Here is a 23297-nt window from a genome sequence, read left to right on the forward strand (position 1 = left end):
GTCGTAATGCTGCACCTCACCGTGCTGCACCATGCTGCACCCATCAACACATTGCTGGACCTCATGACCATGCTGTACACATCACCACATGTTGCACCTTATGTTGCCACTGCTGTCCCATGTACCATACTACACTTTGCTGCACCATGTTCTAGCTGTCCCATCTATTGTTTCATGTACTGCTGTCCATGTATTGCATCATGTACATGTTGTACTGCTGTCTCATTTACTTGCTCCGTCAAGCTTCATTGCTGCTCCATGCATCACCATGCTTGCAGCTTGTCCATGCTTTATCATGATGCTGCTGTCCATGCTTCACCAAGCTTCATTGCTGTCCCATTTAGACATGTTGTACCTTGCTGCCATGTACTAGCTGTCCCAATCACCTCAAGGCACCCTACAGATCTCGGATCTCCTACATCAAGGATTTGCTGTCCAATGATAGGCATTCAAATCTGCTGTAGGGTATGAGGCTCCTTCTCCATGTCTCCTACAACCAACTGTAACCAGCAACATAAATCAACCCCAAACAATAAGGAAGAACCTCTGTCCTACTGTGCTTTGTCCTGGGCATATGCGGCCTAGAGAGAGGACCTCAAGCAGCCTTTCGGCCCTCACAAAAAGTCCTCCCACACAGCTGTAGCAACAACCCTATTCAGTGGCCCTGTGACAGAGATAACCCACACATAAATTCTCCAACTTACCTCTTATTTGCTGCGGTCTGATCTGACTAAGAAGGCATACCTACCCTGCCCATAAATCTGCCCTTAAGAACCTTTCTAACTGCTTAGAGCTGTAGCTTTCTTCCACAGAGAATTCGCATTTAGATCTGTGGCTAGGGCACATTTAACCCTACCTTAGACCTGCGGCCAGGGCATACTTAAGGCCTCCTTATGACAGCGGACTGGGGCAGCGTATAAGGGTTCCTTTGGACGGTGTATGAGGGCAGTTTAGGGCTGCAAATGGGAGGCTCCTCATTGCTGTTAGGGTATCGCTTTTGCTGCGTCTAAGGGCTGTCTAAAACCCTTCCAGGACAGCGTATATATTAGAGCATAATAGGACTGTGTTAGGGTCTGCTGTTAGGCCTCCTTCATCTTGTTAGATCTCCCTTCCTTCCTGCGTCTAGGGCTTCTTCATTAGGGCAACGTAGATCTCTATTAGGGCAACGTAGATCTCCATTAGGACAATGTTATCCCTTAGGATCTCCCCTCTCACCAAAACCCAAAGACAAGTAGAGAGGAAGAGATCCCAAGTGAATGTGTCCAAATGACTTTCAAGGCACCTCTATTTATACTAAAACATTGAGCACTTGTGGGGTATATTTGGTTGCTGGCCGACCTTGACGAATTGTCCCACAACACAAATAAATTCATATCTCCATCTTATCGGAATCTTATGATCTTTAGATCAATCCTACACCTCTTGATGAGAGGGATCCAAGAAAAATATCAACTGTCATTAATAAGATGACTCACATGGAGTTTGGCCCTAGTTGCCAATTTTAACATTTTAACATCCTATAAGGTGTCACGAAGCGATAATGGTCTCTTTTCTAGTAGAGGGAGGATCAGACGGAGGGGGATCCAAGGGATCCATGGGTTCATTAGTAAAGTCAGGCTCAGACTCAAGCATAGGAGGTTCTTCTTGTTCATCCATGGCATCATCCTTTCCTTCAAAATTGGCAGGGGGAGGAGTGTCCCTTGCTTTCCCAAGAGAAACATCTTCATTAAATGTCACATCCCTGCTAAACTCTATTTCTTTGACCAGGTACATATATTCTATAAGCTTTAGAATTTTCACAATAACCAACAAAAGTACCTTTCTTTCTTGAAGCTTCCAACTTGGTCCTCTTCTCCTTCGACACATGAAAGTAAATGGGGTAGCCAAAGATCCTCAAGTGTCCAACCTTGGGCTTCATACTTGTGAAGGCTTTTTCGAGAGTCTTGTCACCTAAGACATGGTGAGGAGTTCTATTTTGAACATAGACAATAGTGTTAGCAAATTCTCCCCATGGAAACTTTGGCAACTTTTGATCATGCAAGATATCTCTGCTTGCTTCCATGATAGTCCTGTTCTTCCTTTTAGCTACACCATTCTGTTCGGGGTTATAATGTACGATGATTTCCTTCTTGATTCCAACTTCCTTGCGAAAATTAATGAATTCATTTGAAGTGAATTCTCCTTCATTGTTAGTTCTCAAAATTTTGATCTTCTTTTTGATTTGATTTTCCACTAGTGCCTTGAATTCCTTGAACATATCAAATGCTTGGTGCTTGTTCTTTAAGAATAAAATCCATGTCTTGTGGGAGAAGTCATCCACAAAGATTATATAGTACAAGTAGCCACCAAGAGAGGTCACAAGCATAGGTCCACATAGATCATAATGTATATGTTGAGGTATTCTATTGGTATTTCTTCTACTTGAAGGGAATGGTCCCTTCACACGTTTTCCACTTGCACATCCTTGACAAACTCCATCTTAGATATATTTTGGGATTCAATTGCGTTAAGTAAGTCATTCACGTATGACCATTTCCATGAGAGTTAGTCATAACTGACTAATTTCTCATGGTTTTTGAATAGTTCAATTAGCACTCATTGCATCGGGTGATGCTCACAGGGGTGAAAAAGTGGGATTGAAACTAGTGAAATGAATCACATAGCATCAATCATCACTTGCAGGGCTTGCACCTGGTAACCAGGACTTCCTGGGAGGTCACCCATCCCAATCGCCTTTGGCTCAAGCGCGCTTAACTGTGGAGTTTTCCCCACAATCAAGCTCACTTAGCTTGCTACCCCATTTGCAAAACCTTAGCAAGTATTGTGCCTCATGAACCATTCAAGTAGAGATCCCTTCACTCTTTTTGAATTTAAGTATTAGGGGGTTTATGCAGTGCATTATATTAGATATATTTTGGGATTCAACTGTGTTAAGTAAGTCATTCACGTATGACCATTTCCATGAGAGTTAGTCGTAACTGACTAATTTCTCATGGTTTTTGAATAGTTCAATTGGCACTCATTGCATTGGGTGATGCTCACAGGGGTGAAGAAGTGGGTAAACCCCCTAATACTTAAATTCAAAAAGAGTGGAGGGATCTCTACTTGAATGGTTCATGAGGCACAATACTTGCTAAGGTTTGCAAATGAGGTAGCAAGCTAAGTGAGCTTGATTGTGGGGAAAACTCCACAGTTAAGCGCGCTTGAGCCAGAGGCGATCTGGGATGGGTGAACTCTCGGGAAGTCCTGGTTACTGGGTGTAAGCCCCAGAAGTGATGATTGACACTATGTGATTTATTTCACTAGTTTCAATCCCACTTCTTGACCCTTGTGAGCATCACCCGATGCAATGAGTGCTAATTGAACTATTCAAAAACCATGAGAAATTAGTCAGTTACGACTAACTCCCATGGAAATGGTCATATGTGAATGACTTACTTAACGCAGTTGAATCCCAAAATATATCTAATATAATGCACTGCGTAAACCCCCTAATACTTAAATTGAAAAAGAGTGAAGGGATCTCTACTTGAATGGTTCATGAGACACAATACTTGCTAAGGTTTTGCAAATGGGGTAGTAAGTTAAGTGAGCTTGATTGCAGGGAAAAATCCACAGTTAAGCGCGCTTGAGCCAGAGGCAATCTGGGATGGATGACCTCCCGGGAAGTCCTGGTTACATGGTGCAAGCCTCGGAAGTGATGATTGACGCTATGTGATTCATTTCACTAGTTTCAATCCCACTTCTTCACCCCTGTGAGCATCACCCAATGCAATGAGTGCTAATTGAACTATTCAAAAACCATGAGAAATTAGTCAGTTACGACTAACTCTCATGGAAATGGTCATACGTGAATGACTTACTTAACGCAGTTGAATCCCAAAATATATCTAATATAATGCACTGTGTAAACCCCCTAATACTTAAACTCCATCTTATTCTATTTGAATCTCAGGTTTTCTAGAAACCATCTTTCTCACATTAGGCAAAGTTCTATAAGTGGAGGTGGGCGAATCTTCGTTGCCATAACTCACATTGATGATTACTATCATGAACCAATTCTCAGATTGGTCTTCCATTGACATTGTTAAGGCCTTCAATTCTCGATCCCATTGTGAAGGCATACTTCAAGCTATACCTTCTTCGATAGGCACAAACCTTTCCATTTATGAAATGAACTTTCATATTTTGTCCTCCAAGACATATATAGATAGAAGATTCTTTTTCAATCCCGACACATACAAGGCATCTTGTAGATGTATAGTTTAACCAAAATCAAAATGAAAGGAAACAGACCTAGTCCCCTTAACAGGATATGTAACATTTTCTACAAGAATGATCTTCAAATTGGACTCCCTCTCAACTAGGTTTGAGAGTACTTCACGATAACCAGTGAAGTGCTTAGAAGAGCCATTATCTACTAACTAGTTATCAAAAGATCCAGAGGAGCGGAACTAGAAAGAATAGAATTACGAAAGCATTCAAATTGAGTTTTAGCTGCATTTTGTCATACCTTGTATCCCTGATGTCTTGGGAGAATGATGAGTCTCTTCTCTTGCAGGGGGTCCTCCTCTCTTGCTTCTTCGAATGCTCCTCGAAGCACTTCTTTCTTCTAGACAATCTCGAGCATAATGACCATGCTTGTGACAATTGTAGCATTGGATGTTGGACATGTCCTTCTTGAATCCTCTATTGTTGTTCTTGAATCCTTGATTGCCGTTCTTGAATCCTTGACCTTGCTTTTTTGACTTCCAATTTGAGGGCCTTCCTTTCTCTTTATTCTTCTTGGCTTGAGCAGAAAATGCTGTAGGTTTTCCTTCTTCATGCTTTTTTGATTTCTCCCTCTAAAAATCATTTTGGACTCCTCTCGAGTGCACTTGCCTAATAGCTCATAAAATGTGGGAAACCTGTCATTTTTGCTAATGGTTGTGATAAATGTACCCAAATCAACGGTAGGTTTTCCTTTTTCATGCTTTTTTGATTTCTCCCTCTAAAAATCATTTTGGACTCCTCTTGAGTGCACTTGCCTAATAGCTCATCAAATGTGGGAAACTTGTCATTGTTGCTAATGGTTGTGATAAATGTACCCAAATCATAGGGAGGTCTCCAAGTGTGGTCAACACCAACTCTCTATCAGATATAATTTCACCAACAGACAAAAGTTGATCCTTGATTTGAGATATCCTCATGAGGAATGATTGAATGGTCTCACCCTTGTTCATCTTGATATCCTTGAGTTGATTGTTTAAAGCAAGAATATGGCTCAAGTTGTTGACTTCATACATTTCTGTGGACTTCTTCAGCTTGGATACATAAGTGATCAAATGATCTCTCAAAGAATCAATAATGATTTTCTTAGCTTTGATCTCACCTTTCTTATACTTGGACTTAGTAGCAATAGTTGCATTCTTTGGAGGCTTAGGTACCTTGCCTTCAACATATTCCATAACATCATTCTCTTCCAAAGTCAAATCCACCCTAGCTCTCCAAGCAACAAAGTTGGAGGAGTCATTCAACTTCTCTTCTATCTCGAAGTATGAGGTAGACATCTTGAGCAAGTCAAATGAACTTCAACAACAGATAAGATCTCTTCAAAGGGGTGATTGCTCTTGTCTCCTTGGGCTTGTCTTCACCTCAACTCTGATACCATGTTAAATTTTCACAATGTTCTATGTTGTAACAATCACTTAAACAATTTCTTCTTTTAGTAGCAATCACTTTTCAATTTATTTTTCAATTACACAATAGCAGTGAGCAATTGTAGATATAATAGTAAACAATATGCACAAGAGAAGACAACCAAGATCAATGAGACATAGATTTTTAGGTTAAAAACCAGGGAAAAAACCCACAAGGGGGAAAACCCAACCAAATTCTTCTTCTATTAGATAATCATCAAATGTTTAGCAGAGATTCATAGTCCAAGTACATCCATCAACAAGTCAAAGGTCAAATCCTTGACTATCCAAGTCAACAATCCAATAACCAATCAATGATGAGCATAAAAGTCAAATCTAGTTAAAATACCAGTTCTGCAATTTTTGCCCCATAAAAGTTCAGTCAACAGTAGCCAATGATAACCTTAACCAATCAAAGTCAACTATCAACAATTCTCATAAAACTTTGGTAAACTAGTCAAAGAATGTAGCCTTTTCTCCTTAGTCAAACCCAGTCAAAACAAATCCAAAATTCCTCTAGCAATTTGGTCAAAGTCAACAGTTAACCTATGGTCAACCTTAGCTTCAGATTTGTGGTCAAAGATGGTCAAATTTCCCAGAAGAATTCGGTCAACATCTCAGTGAAAGTGACCTCCAAAACATTAGATTTTAGTCAAACCAAGTCAAAGTCACCCCAAGTCAATGCTTGTCAAAGGAAGTCGAAAAACAAAAAGTCAACATAGTCAAACAAAAATATCTCGCCTCGTGTTGCACGTGTGAAGACAACTTGCAATATTTCAGAGATGTACGATACCAGGAACCAAATGATGAATGATTGATGTGTGATGTGATGCCTCCAAGTGAAGTAAACTTAGGTCAATTTATATGAGAGTTAGGAGGTTAAATTCTCTCTCTAGTCCGACTTGTACTAGCATTAAAATTAACATTTTTCCATGTGTAAATTTGACTTTTCCCAAGTGGAAGAGGGGTCTCCTTATGCTTTCCCGGACTTCTCCAAGGAGGGAATTGCACCCTCATCTGCTAATCTTCAACATCAACTCAATCTTTAGAGCGTCTTGCTCAATCTCTGTCACTAACATCGATCCTTGATCCAAGATGCCCTTGGATCTACTTACAGGCTGGCCTTGCAAGTTGTACAACTTACTCTTCTTGACACGAAGCCTGACTGCTATGTTGTGGGTAGCTCCCTTGAACGTATCAATACTTGTCCATTTTGAACTCAACATCATACCCTCCATCCTCCAGAGTTGAGACTGAGAGCAAGTTCGTCTTCAGCTTTGGGATATGTAACATTGCTACCACCTCCATAGATCCTCGTGATTCTAGTTAAAATAACACTATTCCAACCCCTTTCATTGCAAGAATGGTACTTATACCAACTCTCACTTGCATGCTTGAATTCGTCTTTGAAACAATAAGTAACACTTCCCTCATTCTCGTCACATGGCGAGATGCTCCATTATCTATGTAGTATGAACCATGCATCACTGTCCACAAACCGGGCACTTCTAACACTAGTGCTAGAAAGACAAGCAACCACTAATGAGAACTCCTCAAATTTTGTTGCAAAATCTTCAATCTTGGTTGATGCTGCAACTTGTGCTTTCCCTTTGTGTTTCTTTTTGTTTGGACACTGACTGGTATAATGTCCTATCTTATGACATGAAAAGCACTTGACTTTGCTCATGTCCTTCTTCTTCCTATCATGAGAGGATCCTCCCTCTCATTTGTCCATCCTGGCAACTCCCTTGCTCTTTCTTGCATGACCTGAAAGAACAATGTTCTCCTCATCCCTTTCACCTTTTACCTAGTTGCCATGAAGAGCCTCTTCATGAGTCTCCTCTTGGGTGAAGTCATCCCACAACTTATCCCAGGTTGGGAGATTCTCCCGTGCCATGACTCCCTTAATGAAGGCACCCCACTACTTTGTGAACTCGTTTAGAGTTGTCCTTAACAACTTGAGTCGGATAGTTTCTCCCCACTGCAACAAGTCCATCTTGTACTTGAGATATTCTGGTGAGTTAAATGGTTTCATTCTCGGACATCTTGGTTTCGTCGAATTTCTCTTTCAGCACCATCTTTCGGTTCCGATTTTCGCTTTGGTGTAACTTGGTCAACGCCTCCTACATTTCTCTGTCTGTTTTATTCCCAGTTATATGAGGAATAATATAGTCCTTCAGCCTGTTTAGGATAATCCTCCTGGCTCGCACACCCTTCTTATTATGGGCAGCCAGAAGTGTTGCATTGATAGGAGGGATCTGAGTTTGTGCTACAAACTTCGAGATATCATTCTCCTCTAACACCAATGTAATCCTCTCCTTCCAAGTGCTGTAGTTGGACAAAGCATTCGGGCAATCTTCAAACTTGAGATTGGTCGCCATCCTGTCCAGTTGAACAAACCTTGCCAAAAAAAAAATTCACTTGATGAAGAAGTTTCCTGTGCTTCTTTTCATTGCGTGTTGTCGTGCCAACCAATCCGACAATAATCTTTGCCCACGATTTTTTTTGCACCTGTGGAGCTTGGGCCTTGACTGTTGTTTGTGCTGATCCGCTTGTCTGACTACGTTTGATATGCAACCATGCGCATGCAACCTCACTTTGTGCCCATTCCATGACTTGGTCGACACACAACTGTATTAACTCGTCTTTGAATGCTCCTTGGCAGTGACTTCCCTTTATAATGACTTACCCTTCGTAGTCTCCTATGTCGACCTAGACTTGTTGCAGCTGATGCCCACATGGGCTCAATCTCAACTTGTCAATTGACTTGTTGGCTTGACCTCATACTATAACCGTTACTCTGCTTGTCAACTATCTTGACTTGTGTGGTGGCTCTGGCTTGGCCTCACTACTCTCTTCACACATGGCTTCTTGGCATCCACATAATCTTGTGCACTGCTCTATGATCAATCTCCATCTACAACGATTGTGAAAATTTGGCAACCCAAATCCTATTGCAGCAACTGGAAATTATTCTCCTAATTGTTATTTTAAATTAACAATCTATTTACTGTTTCCTACAACAAATATTGAATAACTCACACTGTAACCTACACATAAAACTGTGGAAGAATAAACGTTGGAAGAAATGCTAGCACCCATATAAGTTTACACAGTGATTTTTGGACCAATGTCCCTAGAAAAACCCAACTTGGGAAAACTGCTGCAGCACTTGAGGGTTTTATTGTTATGCAACAGTGAAATAATCTGAGTACAACTGGATGCCGAAATTGACAATCCTACAGAGAAAAATTGGCAAGAAAAATCTAGTGAGGAATTTTTTCACTCTGCAGAGAAATTCAGGCTCTGACCTCAACTCAAATTGAGCTTCCAAATTGGCTCTACGCAGCTACTGCGTCCCGCTAGCGCAGTCACTTTTGCACTCAGCTTGAACCAACTTCTCCTCAAACTGTCTGGTCTGCTGTTCTCTGGGAAAAAGTCTCTCCTAGCCTCCATAACCTTTGCCCAGCTTTTGGCACTGAAACTCTGCTTTTCCTCGGTAGATTCGAAATAGCCTCTAGAGGCTATTGCGTTGCTTTGCGTCAGCCTCACTGTGCCTCACTTGCCTCTTGCAAATGCACTCACTGGATTTGGAATCCTTCCTTCGGCTTCACTGCCCCTGCCCCTCTCTCACTGGTTCGATCTCATTGGCTTTTTCTCCAGCAACTGATTGCTGCTACTATGGAAATCGATTCGCTCATGAAATCGAACTTTTGAAGTGATTTCTCCAAGCCTCATCGACTTCTTCTTATAATCCTTTGTTGAGACTTCAACGACGAAGCTTAGATCCTAATTGATGGCTTGGATTAACTTGAAGTCGATCCGTGTGACTTTCTAGAACATTCACACCTTAACTTAATTAATTCTGATTAATTAGTCATATTCCCTAAGTTTATATTTAGGAAATATTTAAAAAACTTAAGAAATATTTAAAATTTGACTAATATTCTAATTAATTCATTTATAGGCATAAGTTCCAGAAACAATTTCTAGGTTTTGGAGTTCCCATGTATTCTAGCCTCTCCACAAAATTTAAAGGCTAGAACACATATGATGCTACAAAAACTAACACTCCCTCTTAGCAAGGAATGTGTTCTAGAGATGCTGCCTCCTGTAGCAACACCCTTTCTCTGCATCATCTCTTGTCACGTTGCTAATGTCTAACTACTGTTGCCCACCAGCCACTGCGCAACTCTGATATACGCTGTATTTGTGCTGCTGCTGACACTGCCATACTGTTGCCAACATTGAAACTCCCTCTCATCTGTTGCTGTTGCAACTGGAAAACATCCTAAATACTGTATCAACTATGATTAGTATGATTCATCTGTCACCTGAGTCTCTTATTGCTGCTAGTATCTGCACTGTCACTGAAGAATCTGTGCTGCTGCTGACTCTGCACTGAGCCAATTGCAATGTTGCCAACTCTGCACTGTGCTCCCCAATATCTGACTGCTACTAGTCTCTGCATCTGTCACTCTGGCATTTGACTGCATCAACAATCACTGATCCATCCTGCTACTGAATAATGCGGGATCTCATAGCAAGGTATTGATTCAAGAGGTCGACCTCCTCAAGAATCCTGCCCATCTGTAGCACTCTGGGTCTACAATACCAAGTCACCTATTTTACACCTGGGGGTATGCTAGCTAACATGGCAAAGTCTTCCTCTAGCCTGGAAGACAACCTATCGATCTTTGCTGATGTTGCGTGCTAGTCCTACTTCTCCTCTTTGTCCTTCTTCTTGAGAGGATACATGGTACTGTAGTGACCAAACTCACCACATCCTGAAGCACTTGACCTTAGACAGGTGCTTCTTCTTTTGCTGCTTCCCTTGTCCCTCACTGGGACCCTTCGACGCGAGGGCCGCATTCTCCTCCTCCTTCACCTACTTCGATCCGCTGTTGTTGCCACTGATAGAGCTCTTTACTAGAGCTCGTCTCAACTCCTCTTGCTGCAAATCAACCCTCATTCTGTCCCACCTTGGCAAGGTGTCTCTGCCCAAAATTCTTTGGACGAATACTTGCCACTCCTCGGAGACACTATTTAGTGCCAATCACACTAGCTTTGTGGGTTGAGGCGCTGCGCCAACAACGACAAGCTGGTCCCGTATCTCCTGAATCCTGGTGAGGAGGGGTTCTATGCCTTCCCCCTTCTGCATCCTGGTGCATCTCAGCTTCTCCTCTAGGTACATCTTCTGCTGCTCGGAAGTGCCCTAGTACAGAGTGGTGAGAATCTCCCACATTTCTTTGGCAGTCCCTTTGCTAGCTATGTGTGAAACAATGTGATCCTGAACACCATCAAGGGTCAACCTCTTCGCCCGTGCCATTTCCTTTCTATACTCCTTCAACTAATCTGCATCCGTGGGGATACCTACCAGTGCATCTATGAATGGCTTTAGACCATATTCATCCAGAAGGAAGGGCATCCTTGCCTTCCAGATGGCATAGATGGAAGCACCATCCAACTGTCCTAATCTCAAAGTCCAGTAGTGGCCATCTCAACAATGCCGAAAATCTCCTCTTCCCTTCTACTCAGCTACTACTAGGCTATTCACACTCCCTTCTAGAGTGAGAAACTCTTCTCACAACGACTGTTGATTTGCAAGGGAAATCGAACTTCTTGAGACTGAAAGTTCCTTGAGGAAAACTTTCTCTCAGTGTGTGCTCTTCTTCCACTCGACGCTAGTTCTACTCTAGCAAACTGTTGCAAAACTATTGCGTCCAACTAGAGATCTGCTTTGTGGAAAATACTGGATGCTACCTTTGCCTATAGAATCCCTCGATCTGGAGAGATCAAATTTTTCTGTCACTCTCTCAGAAAAAATCGATTCTCCTCAAGAAATTCGACCTCTTGGCCAAGGTGAATGCGCTGCCTCTAGGGTTTTGATCTGCTGTCCAACAATAAATAGCGAAACTCCCTCTTCCTTCGCTATTGAGCTCTTCGACTGATCATTTGCATCTTGATACCATGTGAAAATTTGGCAACCCAAATCCTATTAATTGTTTCCTACAACAAACACTGAATAACTCACACTGCAACCTACACAAATAAAACCGCAAAAAGAATAAACGTTGGAAGAAATGCTAGCACACACACATAAATTTACACAGTTATTTTTGGACCAATGTCCCTGGAAAAACCCAACTTGGGAAAACCGGTGTAACAACTAAGGGTTTTATTATTATGCAGCAGTGAAATAATTTTAGTACAACTCGATGCTGAAATTGGCAAATGCTACAGAGAAAAACTGGCAAGAAAAATCTAGTGAGAAATTTCCTCACTCCACTGGCAAATTCAGGCTTTGACCTCAGCTCAAATTGAGCCATCCAAACTGGGTTTGCGCAGCTACTGTGCCACCCTAGCGCAGTTACTTATGCACTTAGCTCGAACCAAGTTCTCCTCAAGTCTTCTGGTTTGTTGTTTTCTGGGAAAAAGTCTCTCCTGGCCTCCGGAATGTCTGCCCATCTTCTGGCACTGAAACTTTGCTTTTCCCTAGCAGATTCAAAATTGTGAGGCTATTGCGCTGCTCTGCGTCAGCCTCACTGTGGCTCACTTGCCTCTCTGCAAATGCATTCACCGGATTTGGAATCCTTCCTCCGGCTTCACTATCCTTGCCCCTCTCTCACTGCTTCGATCTCACTGGCTTTCTCTCTAACAACTGATTGTAGCTACTCTAGAAGTCGATCTACTCATGAAATCGAACTACTGAAGTGATTTCTCCAAGACCCATCGACTTTTTCTTATAATCCTCTGTTGAGACTTCAACGACCAAGATTAGATCTTAGTCGATGGCTAGGATTAACTTGAAGTCGATCCTTGTGAGTTTCTAGAACATTCACACCTTAAAATAATTAATTTTGATTACTTAGTCATATTCCCTAAGTTTAGACTTAGGAATATTAAAAACTAACTAATAATATAATTAAGTCATTTCTAGGCAGAATTTCTAGAAACGATTTTTGGGTTTTGGAGATCTCATGTATTCTATTCTCTCAACAAAATTTGAAGGCTAGAACACATCCGATGCTACAAAAACTAACACTATTGTGCCGTGTTCTCAAGCTTGTAGTGTTGCGTCTTTGAAGCTTGAGTCTCTTTTGATAGTAGCAACATTGTCCTCACCCTACGACCCTGATGACTTATTCCTCGATGGTTCCATCCCTGTGTTGCAATGATTTGACTTTTTCTCTCAGCCCTGTGGTACTTTGAGTCAATACAACATTATGTCTTCTCCCATGTTGACAGTCGATCGACTGGGCCAGGTTGTTCCACAACTTTGCTGAGGCCTAGTCACATGGTGTTGCGACTTTTGTTGTGTTTCTCCTTGTTGGCCACTTTGTTGCACTTCTCTGGTCACTTCCAACTATTGTTTATGCTATAGTTAGATGCTTCGATTCCTTCACATAGTTTTGTTGTCCGGATTCCTCTCTATCCCTTGCACGCTCAACTTGTCTTGGTGGGCTGCTCACTGTTTGGCGGCTGGTCAACTAGTTGTTGTTCTCCCCTGTGGGTTTGCTGGTTTGGTGGCTACTGCTACTCAAGCAGTTGGATAGGCCGACAGGTCAGTCTATCTGTCAATCACTTTTTATTTATTATTCATTTTTAATTTTAATTTTTGCTTTCGTGCAATAAAAAAATTCAGATCCTTTTAAATTTTTTTCTCTTCAGGTGTTTGGCCTATTTATTTTGGCCTTTCTTTTATATTAATATTTTATCTTCATTTGTACAATGGTTGAACCTGGCTCCGACGATAATTTACGAACCCAACGCCCATGATTCCGAGATCGATTTAGAGTTCTGATATCATGTTAAATTTTTGGTAACCTAGCTTTGATATTTAATTCCAAGCAATAAATTACTGAATAAACACACAACCAGGGTCCTAACAAAAATAGGGTTAAGTCAATTGGTCAAGTTCCCGTAGCTAAAGCACCTTGATAGTGAGAGGTCGCGGTGCCAATTCTCCTCAACGCCCTTGTGGTTAGAGCTTGGTAATTAAGTTGGCGGGATGTGATCCGGTGGATCTGGCCAAATATTTCCTCGCACAAAAAAAATTAGCGGAAGCAAATAACAATCTAAATCACATGAATCACAAACAAATTTCTGCGCAACAAATTAGTTCACCATTAATAAAACTCAGAACTTATTTGGGCTCTCATCCTGGGATAAAATCCTAACTAAGAAAACATTGATTACAATATTCCAGATTTGATCCAACAAATTTTCTCTCTCTTGTAGATCTAGATCTCTAGCCTCTCTACACTCCCTTAGATCTAACCAGTGTTTTAAAAACCATCTGGTTTGAACCGGTAACCCGTCCAACTGGCCGATTCACTAGCCCATCAAGTCAAACCGACAGAAAAACCCGGTTTGACCCTTCCCTTCGCCAAAAAATTAGAAAAACCGGTCCTAAGCGGCCAGTTTAGGATGGAACCGGCGAGTTTATGGTCAAACCGACCGGTTCCACCATAAACTGATTGGTTTATTGCTAAGGCAACCATAAACTCCACATAATGCATTTTTTTGAGTTTTGAAGTTGTTTTGAGGGAAAATTGGGGTTGTTTTCCCCCAAATATAGCCCCTCCAAGAAAAACATGCCGCCTACCCTCTCATTTTCCTGACGCATCTCAATCCTAGGAATGTTGGAAATTAATGGTAATACAAATTAAAGGAAATGTCACTTTTACTTAAATTTTTAACATTACCATGAAATGACTCAGGATTTTTGAGAGTGGTTTCGACCTCATTGGATTTCATATGGAGAAACTAGAATTTTAGATTTCACACAAAATTCAGCAGACTTAATGGTTTTCAGGATTTCATAGTTTGGGGGTTTGCAGTGTTTCCATTTGATTTTATTATGCGTGAGGGTATGAGATTGGCAATTGATCAAGAGCATGAAGCCCTTTAAGAACCTTGATGTTGGTGGCATTGATTGTTGAACTTTGTTGATGTTGGTGGTATTGATTGTTGAACTACTCTACCATGTCCTTAACAACAATGCACTCTTCACTCAAAGGAAAACAACTGGTTAGGCATGCTAATCTTTTTCTACCACATTATAAGGTTGAGGAGATGAACCCTTCACTCAAACCAAAATCATTGGTTAGGCATGTTAAACCTTTTCAATTTCTATCATGTTATAAGGTTGAGCAATCCAAATCTAAAGACTTTGAGATAGGTGATGTTTATGTATCTCTTGTTGATGATGTTTATGTAATTCAAGTAGCGTTGAATCAATGATGGGTTTCATGAGTGACCATGCTGATCGGTGATTTGTAGTTTTGATGTCTATTTTTGCTACTACTACTAAAGTTGTAGAGGAGGTTTAGGAGTCCTCAAACTCTGAGCCATATTATTTATGTAGCTCATGTTGATGATCTCTTGTTTAGTAGTGGTGATGAGGTTGATTATGATGAGGAGTGATCATGTTGTTGATCACTGATATGTAGACTTGTAGTAGGTCAGTGACTCCATAACTTAGAGCATTGTTTTTGGACTCTAGAGGCCATTTACAGCCTCATTGATTATGTATTTTGTTGTGGATATGTATTGCACTCGATGCCATTTTGATATATTCACCTTTACATCGTATATAGATGAGAAAACCTTGCGTATTTTGTTTCTATTGGTTTGGAATCATGGTTTTAAATCTTAAAAATAGTTTTTTGTTTTCATTAAAAATGAATTATTTAATGTATTTTTTAAAAACCGGTTCGTTTAGACCTGACCAGTCTCGGTTTGAAACCCGGTTCATTCGGTCATCGCTTCCGGTTTTTAAAACATTGGGTCCAACACATGTTCATTGAGATATTGCTCTCAATCTTTTGCTGCTGTTGTGTGTGTTCCCCCTCTACCCAGCCTTGCATTTATAACTTTACATTGAGCTAAATCCCTAACCCTAAATCTAATCTCAAAGTGATTGATGTCTGAGATTTGATCTCGCCTCACTTGAGATCGATGGCTAGGATGAAATCTTATTCACTGAAGTAAATTACTTCACTTTTCCTGAGATTTATTAGCTCAATAAGCCAACATATTAATACATGTTTTTTCCCAAGTTAAACTTAGGCCAAGTTACATTAGCAACTTGTGCAACTTAGAGCAAGTGTTCAAAGGAGATGTGGGCGACTTCTGCACACCTAGACACAAGGCCTATCCAAAAGTACCTGCCTGAGCTACAAACTTCAACACTTCTTCTATAGTAGTTAGGTATACATTGTTTGTTGGGAAATAAAGATCGAGTCTTGTTTTTACCAGAACTCAATTCCCAAACAATAGCGAAGTAGACCCAAGTCTTTGATAAAGTTCCACCTTAAATTTATCAACTAAATATCATTGCTCCTTGTGTTTTTGATATCATGAAAATGGAATCACAATCACCAAGTCCTTTCGTCGACATTGATGTAGATATTAGGGTATAGGGAGCTTCTCCAACATCTGTGGGTGGACAATGATCTTCTTGTACCATGCTCAGGGAGGTTTTTTCAGGTCTTTCTAAGCATTCTTGAGCCTGCATCGATGTTCTTTGCCTCTGAACTTAAAACCTTGTTGCTGCGTCATGTACACATTGTTCTAGGTTGCCCTTTAGGATGACACTTTTGATATGAATTTGGTGCATGTTCCATCTGAAGTTGATTATATATGTAAGTAGTGATCTGCTCATCCCTATCTTGGTTGCTTGAAGGAATGTCTCATCATAGTCGACCCCCTGTTGAAGAATCTAGGGAATTTAGGTTAGGATGAGATTCTTCTAACGATGATAACTATTTGTGAGGTACTTTTTACTTTTTCTTATTACCACAATCTTCTCTTATTATTATTAGTGTGTGTTCTCTTACTTCATAAAACAATTACCCAAACAAAAGAGACAAGAACACAATATATTGGTTCTCAGCCAAGGCAAAACCTCTCTCTCCTAGAGTTATTGAAGCTTTAATTGACAAATGTCAAACCTAGACCCTTGACAAGTAGATCCTCCAAGCACAAGACACAGTCTCTCTTCATTTTTGTCCTTCATCTGATGCCTCCTCTTGCACTGCACTTTGATTTCTTCCTTAGCTCTTTTTCCAGCAACTGATAGCATGACTGCAGAAACCCTAGGTCTCCTTAGAGACCTCTACTATAGAGTAGTTATTCTTTTCTCTTCCTCGCTTGGCAACTTGCCTTTTGCTTGATGCTTAGGTTAGAAGATGGGACTTTTCTTGAGTTATATTTTTGAGTTGAGATGCTGATCCTCCCAACCCTACTGTAGGTCTGATTTCTTGCATGTGTGGCTGAGCTAGTCTTGAAATTGACCTTCTTTCTTGATCCCTTCCTTCGCTTGATGTGGGACCCACTTCACTTGAGATGGATGCCTATTTGAAGCCTCTTTTTCATTGAATCGAATTATCTTATGTCACTCTAATTATGACAGTAGAGTTAGCCTCTTTCCTTCGCACGTGTGATTGAAATTAGCCCCAAAACAGTCCCTCCTTGGTTTCCTTTTCTTCTTTCTTCTTCGTTGGCCTAGGGGCACCTTTCTTCTCCTTTTCACACCTCCTTTTTGACTCTCTTCTTTGCTGATTTCAAAGATTACTTGATGGTCATTTGGTGAGGTTGAGTTTCCCTATATATAGGAGTCTGTCCCTCCTATTTGAATCGACTTGAGCTAGTGAGGACGACTTGTCCTTACGTGCAAGCCGACATGAAGAGGAGACTTGTCTTTGCTTTAGAAGATCATCTTTGACATATTTACATAGTATAACTTGCCCTTAAATGGTTCTTTTATAATTACATTGACTCTTTGACTTTCCTATAGCAGTTCAACACGTGATAGACCTAGGCAATGAGCAAGAAACTCATTTTTACAATTGACACAAATAATAATTCTTTTTCTTTTACAAGTACAAAGATCAAAATTACATTTATGAAGACCGAACCTAGTTACACTTTCTTCAACACTCTCTCTTAACTAAGGAGGTATTCATAAGTCACTTTACAAGGTGTTTGGACATTTTCAATCTGAAGAATTCACATAGGAGAAATTAGATTACCAATCCATTTGTTATAGCATCATAGTAACCAACATTGTTTCCACAACAAGGCCTTGATTGACAGCTTTATCTCTCATTAGATTAGAGCACAATGTTGGCGAGACCAATGACTATAGACACCTTCATCATTGTCTCTCAAGGTACATACCCACTTGGGTGTTCACTGAGTATGACCTTTTAGGACTATTCTTGTCTTGGGTTCCCAACCCTCAAAGAATATCGGTCCTCTTGCCTACTCTTATCTTGGATGCCCTACACATCCTCAAAGAGCATCAAATGCTAGATGATTACCCAGTCCTCCATTCTTTCTTTCCAAGTGAAGACAAGAATGTTGTGTCTATCTCTCCCTCTCAAGTAGGGAAGATATTCCCATTCCTATAAAGGAATGCATCCAAGCTCTCTTTGACCAGGTACTTGCCCAAGCTCCCTTTTAATTAGGGACTTGTTAGAGCTCCCTTTCAACTAGGGACTCTTCTTTTCATCAACAACTTCTTTTTGTGGGTCCTTCAGCTGCTTGATCAATTTCTTTCCTTGATGTCATGAGATTTAGTCGAGCTTCTTCCTTGTAGGGCATTAGCCATCCATCACATTCCTTCTTGGTTCGTCATGTCATTCTTCTCTTCATGGAAAGTGGCTTACTTGATACATATCTGGAACCTTCTTCATATGGCTACTTCTTTCTCATCATGCTTCTTTTCGGAATTTCCATCCTCCACATGAATGCTAGTTGTACTTGCACTTACAACTCTTGTTCCAGTTGCCGTGCATGACCCCATCCAGATATTACTCAAGAAAAATAAATAATCAAAATATAATATTAAGTCAAATAGTACCTTTCGAGATGAGTCTTCATCATGATATCTTGTTGGCTTGAATCCTCCGCATCCTACATGTTCACATCTCCAAGGACATTCGAGGTGTCAAGTGTCCTTTGATCTTTTTCTTCCATTGTCAGGATTCTCGTGCCTTCTTCTAGGAGATGTCTTAACAACTCTGTTGGATGTTGATTCCTAGTGTCCATGGTCTCTTTATCTCATGTGCTTCTTTACAGGTTCTCTTGTCAGTCACCTCATACTTCATATGAGGACATTTCTCATGTTGACCTTTATCAGAGTGTGAACCATGTCTTTCAAGCATATGTTTAATGAAAGAGATCTACCCTATTCTTGACCATGCTTCCAGAGCAATTCCCCATGCTCATTAATACAAATGATGACATGACTTAACTGAAAAACATAGAAGCATACATACTGCGTCTTAGTTCTTTCCTTGATCACCTCAGCTTTCTTTGATAGCTTCCTTGATTGAGATTACCTCAATCTCCTTTGCTTTCTTACATATTTCTCTGCTTACATCCTTTCTTGAATCCCCATAGGTGGAATTCTCATCGAGACATTTGCCTTTTCTGAAAATCATGAACCTTCTATTGAAGATTCCACCGAAGGATTCTTATAGTCCTCATCCTGCAAATGCTCCTTCCTGTTGATGATAGTGGCCTTCTAAGATGATTCTTCCTGATCATGATCATTCCTTTATGCAATGATGAGGTCATTCAATGGCTACATCTATATGAATATCTATATCTGAGCTATCTCTACACAATGCTCCTATATTTCTGAAGATGCTGAAGATGCCATTCTTATAAATCATGCATTCTATCATGTTGATACATATTCCTATGATATCCATAATTTTAAAGAGAACTTATGTGAAGAAGTTGATCTCAGTCATAGTAGAGATCCAGAGGGGCTTCCTTCTTCTGCTTCTTCTCTTCTTCTTTCACTTCTTGGGTAATGTGGGCTTCTTCTCGTTTCCTCTTATTGTTGTCCTTCTTGAACTTAGGACAATCCCTCTTATAGTGTCCATATTCTTGGCAGCCAAAGCATTGGACTTTGGACATATCTCTTTTACCCTTTCTTTGTGGACCAAACTTGCCAAATTTCCCTTTTCTCTTGGCCATAGCAGCAAATGCTTTCTCCTTTGATCCCACATCATCTTTGGCTTTGAGTCTAGTCTCTTCAATTTTGCATAGAGACCAAAGTTCATTCAACGGGGTAGCTTCCTTCTTGGCATATATACTTGATGTGAAGTTGCCCCATTCCTTAGGTAATGCATTGAGCACCACAGTTGTCATCTCTCTGTCTGACATAACTTCTCCTAGTTCTTGTAGCTGGTCTCTCATCTCAGAGATATTCATGAAGTAGGGAGCTATTCCTTCTTTGGATATCTTCATTTTATATAATTCATTATGCAACGATATCACTTCTCCAGCGGTATTAATTGAAAATGGCTCCACTAGTGTATCATAGATTTCTTTAGATATTTCAAGTTTGGAAACATAAGGAATGAGAGGGTCTTTTATGGATTCTACTAGAATCCTTTGAGCCCTTGTTTCATCCTTATTATACTTTGCTAGGGCTTGAGTTTGTTTCTTTGCAAGAACAATGACATTCCCTTTGATGTAGTCCATAACTTCATTTTCTTTTAGAAGTAGATCAATCCTCTTTTTCCATGCAAGGAAATTAGCAGTCCCAACCAATTTGTTGCTTTCCTTGCAAAATGACATTTTGATATGTTCAGAAGAGGACATAAAAATACTTGCTTTGAGAGTGTTGTTGTGAAGAGATCTTGTAGCTTCCTTGAATTTTTGATGATTTGACTTCTTAGATCTTGGAGTTCTTCAAGATGCTTCCTTCAAGGTGCCTTGTGAGAGATCAGCTTGGTGATGAAGACTTCTCAATATGTAGTTCTGGAGATCTTCATTGATAGGCCTTGATCTTGGGTGCCTTCCTTTGAAGATGAAGAATCTTTGATGGAGACTCTTCTTGGATGGTCCTTCTTGTAGATGCATTTAGATGGAAGGCTTTCTTCTTTCTTTGTTCCCAGAATGGTAGTCCTTCTCGATGGATCTAGGAGAGGAGATGGTAGTCCTTCTTATTTTGATGGATCTAGAACCCTAGCTTGTAGATATGATGCTTCAACCTTTGTGTTCTTGAGATGCCCTTCCTTGATGTGTCACCTTAGCTCTGATACCATGTTGAAGAATCTAGGGCATTTAGGTTAGGATGAGATTCTTCTGACGATGATAACTATTTGTGAGGTACTTTTTACTTATTACCACAATCTTCTCTTATTATTATTAGTTTGTGTTCTCTTACTTCATCAAACAATTACCAAAACAAAAGAGACAAGAACACAAGATATTGGATCTCAGCCAGGGCAAAACCTCTCTCTCCTAGAGAGGAAAACCCTTCTGCATATTTCTCTTATTGAAGTTTCAATTGACAAATGTAAACCTAGATCCTTGACAAATAGATCCTCCAAGCACAAGACACCATCTCTCTTACTTTTTGTCCTTCATCTGATGCCTCCTTCTGCACTGCACCTTGATTTCTTCCTTAGCTCTTCTTTCGGCAACTGATAGCACAACTGCAGAAACCCTAGGTCTCCTTAGAGACCTCTACTATAGAGTATTTCTTCTTTTCTCTTCTTCGCTTGGCAACCTTCCTTTTGCTTGATGCTTAGGCTAGAAGATGGGACTTTTCTTGAAGTATATTTCTTGAGGTATTCCTCCTAACCTACTGCAGGTCTGATTTTCTTGCACGTGTGGCTGATCTAGTCTTGAAATTGACCTTCTTGCTTGATTCCTTCCTTCGCTTGATGTGGGACCCACTTCGCTTGAGATGGAGGCCTATTTGAAGCCTCTTTTTCACCCAATTGAATTCTCTTATGTCACTGCAATTATGACAGCAAAGTTACCCTCTTTTCCTTCACACGTGTGACTGAAATTAGCCCCAAAACAGTCCTCCTAAACTCGGTTTCCTTTTCTTTCTTCTTCGCTGGCCTAGAGGCACCTTTCTGCTCCTTTTCGCACCTCCTTTTTGACTCTCTTCTTCGCTGATTTCAGAGATTACTTGATGGTCATTTGGTGAGGTCGAGTTGCCCTATATATAGGAGTATGTCCCTCCTATTTGAGCTGACTTGAGCTAGTGAGGCCAACTTGTCCTTAAGTGCATAAAAATTCATTTTTGAGCCGACATGAAGAGGAGACTTGTCTTTGCTTTGGAGGATCATCTTTGACATATTTACATAGTGTAACTTGCCCTTAAATGGGTCTTTCATAATTACATTGACTCTTTGACTTTCCTATAGCACTTCAACATGTGCTATATCTATGCAATAAGCAAGAAACTCTTTTTTGCAATTGACAAAAATAATAATTTTTTTTCTTTTACAAGTAGAAAGATCAAAATTACATTTATGAAGACCGAACCTAGTTACACTCTTCAACACTCCCCTCCTTTTGAGCAACCCTTTTTCCACCAACCTTGCATTTTGCTTGTCAGTTGGTCCATCCACATTGTACTTGATCCTGTAAACATTTTTTAATCTAGCAATTCCGCTTGTGTGGGTGATGCATTTACCCCAAAGGGGGGCGTCTAGTTGCTCCTCTCCACGAAAGAAGGGGGATACCTCTGTGCCCTTCCTGATTGTTTTTGTCCAACAACCCTTTAAGATATAACAAAGATAGGGAACAGAGCTTTGAGGAGACTGTGACCTTGGTAATTAATGGTATATTAAGAATAGTGACATTCTCCTTTATCTTACCATTAATTGTTTCAGGATGCTTGAGAGTGGTTCCAACCTATCAGACTTCATTTGGAAAAATAGAATTTCATATCCCATTCAGAGTTCAGCAGAATGAACAGTTTTCAGAATTTTAGGATTGGTGGGATTATAGCGTTTTAATTGGATTGCACAATGACGAATTTGCATGGGATGAATTGTTATTGTTGGGATTTTATCACATTGTGTTTATTGCCATATCTTTATAGACAAGGACCCTATGCTAGACACCTTGACATCCCCTCTCTCCACCAAATTGCCCTTAAATTTGGGGGTGCTCCCATGTGTGTCTCCTTGTTCCTGCACTCCCCTGTCCTGGAAACTTGGTGGAACATAGAGATTTACATTAGTGCTTTATAATCTGCACATTTTCTATTAATGCATTTTCCATAGTTTAATGGGTAATTCTATCCCACAGGTCATACTCATACCTGCACGACCTGCATTCTGATGATTTCCTCCTTAATGTATCCCCTTCTCTCTAGTTCAAAACTTCAATCTGTTTTCATCCTTCTTGTACCTGTACCTGTACCCTTACACAGAACCAACATACCCATACAATATAACTTTTTCCTAATAATAATACACAATCATGAAATACATCATACATAGATTTGAGTTTTCAGGTTGTATGATTTATCTCAGGCTGGTTCATGAACAACAAAATCCATGTTTATTCAAACAATTTCTTTATAGATGATTCACACATTGATAATTCTTCCATAATTGTTTTCTATTTCTTGTGGTTCAGCCATCAAATAAATTATTATTTTTGAGAAACCAGCAGCTTTCATGATGGATATTGGGTTCTAATGCAAACTACATATAATTTCTGTCACTTTGAATGTTTAACCAACCAAATTTGAGGTGATTTAGTTTGGGTTCACTGCCAAGATTACATTTGTTGAATTTGTCAAATTTAACCTTGCTTGTAGTTGTTATTGGATCAGGAGGA

At 40.2% G+C, this 23297-nt stretch overlaps 1 protein-coding gene across 3 annotated transcripts in view; it reads left to right on the plus strand.

Moving 5' to 3' along the window:
- LOC149155623 (uncharacterized) overlaps positions 1 to 23297 on the plus strand; it is a 328425-nt gene that overhangs the window by 88209 nt on the left and 216919 nt on the right. The window lies entirely within an intron of this gene.

This window comes from Pinus tabuliformis, chromosome 9, assembly GCF_031772625.1.
Source record: "Pinus tabuliformis cultivar Carrire ecotype Pingquan chromosome 9, CPIR1, whole genome shotgun sequence".
Lineage (NCBI taxonomy): Eukaryota > Viridiplantae > Streptophyta > Pinopsida > Pinales > Pinaceae > Pinus > Pinus tabuliformis.